The sequence below is a fragment of the Cottoperca gobio genome, chromosome 5 (genome assembly GCF_900634415.1).
Source record: "Cottoperca gobio chromosome 5, fCotGob3.1, whole genome shotgun sequence".
NCBI lineage: Eukaryota > Metazoa > Chordata > Actinopteri > Perciformes > Bovichtidae > Cottoperca > Cottoperca gobio.
The window spans coordinates 8052765-8055112 of record NC_041359.1 but is presented as its reverse complement, the minus strand read 5'-3'; positions in this window follow the sequence as shown (position 1 = coordinate 8055112).

The window sequence follows — 2348 nt, the reverse complement described above, 5'->3', positions numbered from 1 at the left end:
AAGGCTGGTGGCTCACAGGAAGAGGTGTTGGGATTTACACCCTGTGTGGGGGGCAGCGGAAGATCCAATCAGTAGGATGTCAAGCACATACGGCATTGTTATAATGCGCTTTAAAACCTCACACGGACTCTGATTAGTCTGGAAATGAGCACAGACTTGATGTCAATCACATTTAATTCCAATCCATCCAATATTATTTGATAAGAATAGCTCATTCTGTAATTACTGCATGTATGTATGATATGTATGTGATCAGACATATGGATGAATATATTTTTTTATAATTTTACACTCATCATTTTTAGCTAAACAGTATGTCATTTATACTTGTTGGTTTTAGCCACGACAGCAGCATGCGAACACACTAAACTAAGATGGCGAACATGGTCTTGTGAGCATATATAGCATAGCATAGCATATTAGCTAACTGACATTAGCATTTAGCTCAAAGCTCCGCTGTGCCTATTATTTCACATTTCCACTGCATGGTATGACAAGGCACTAGCTCTTTTTAATTTTTCTATTGGCAAAAGTTGTGAATAGTACCTGCTCTCAGCCTTTGTTTCTATCCCCTCGTCGAGGTTCGAAGCAAGCTAAGACCATTTTTTATTCACTCAACCCAAAAAAACCAATGACATCGTACACAAGCCCGCACAATTGACGTGCAGACGTTCTTGTTTGGTTACCGATTAAATACCAATTAAATATTCAACGAGTGTCACGTTGAAGATGATGTCACGCCAATTTAATGCATCATCGCTATGGCGATCAACAGAGAGGGGTACTATCTGCAGTGGAAAGCTAAATAGAGAAAAGGACCTGGTACCAAAAGTATGTACTGTATGTCTGCCAAACCATGTAGTGGAAAGGCTTAAGGCCTCACAGAGCCGCTAGCATGACTGTAGTTTAATTACAATTCTTCATGCTCAGACTTCTTCCCACTTTACATACTTTAAGCAATACAATATATCACAATATATTTTCTATAATTGCCACAAGAAAATTGTGATTTTACCCCATTGTGGTTTCCCATCACAATGAGAATCCCTTGCTACCTTAGTTCAACCTAAGAAACAACCTGACATTTTTTATAACCCAAAAGATGGATGCTAGAAATATCTGCGACACGTCTCTCATATGTAAAACTTGTGATTCTAGCTAATTACATTTGTTGACAAAGTGTGAACTAAATGTTGGCATGATGTATTCTAGCCTGCCAAATCCCCCCACCTCCAACCCCTTGCATCTCAGTGATTGAATAGCTTTAGAGGTATCAACAACATTCACCAATCGCTTGTGTGCCAGACGTGAAAGTCAATGACATTATGTCTATTTATGTGTTTTGATTAATTGTTAGAAATTGCCTTTTCAGTGCGCAGCTCCCTGGCGCTTAGAGGAGTAGCTGTTGGCAGTCATTACCATAATCATGTTAGTGTTCGGCTCTGCCCTTGTAGTGGCTCTGGCCCATTATAATTCCACACAGTAATGGATGCACATCGGAGATGAGATTGTGACAGCCTTGTCCTCTGCAGGTTAGGACACTGGTCACAACTGCAACAAAGACAAACTGTTTCATAAATGTGCTTTGATCTCATCAAATTTGACACTTCAAATTTGAATACATGCACCTTAGCCTGAAGTTGCTGTAGCGTATACCTTACTAGTGCTAATGTGTCTGTCTTGTAATTTATGCTGTGCTCCGCTGCAGGAAGCTCAGTGGCTCTGCTGTTAGCTCGCTGTTATCTATCTGACTGAGCCATCTTCGGTTCCAACTCAGCAGCCACCTTAAGCTTAATTTCCCTGCCTGTCACGGCTGCCCGCCTCACACTGTCTGCCGCAAGGACGCACGCTTTGATAAAAGCCACTCTGCCACATATTACATCTCATTTCACTGACACTAGTTGTGCTACCTACGCCATAAGACCCAAGCAGACCTCACCCCTTGACCTCACCTTATGAGAGTAATGAAAAGTGCAGGTTCTTGTGCGCACACACACACACACACACACACACACACACACACACACACACACATAGTACACCTCCCAAAGGCAGGAGTGGGAAAAATGCTGAAAGGTGTTGTTGCTAAAGGGAGCGGGGGTTTGTTTAGCACAATAAGCATGTGTCCATCCTGAGGAGAACAGGAATCCAATAGTCGGGTTTGCCCCAAGGATGATATCTCCGGTTTTATGGCCTGTTTATGTTTGTGTTAGCACAAACTTTGTAATGGGGCTCATAAAATGTGCATACTGCTTGAAAGTACAGATTTTCTCCCAGTGGGGACCTATTGCTGCTACAATGGAAAGAGCACTGATGCTTGTACTTTCTGTTATTGTTTTAATTCTTTC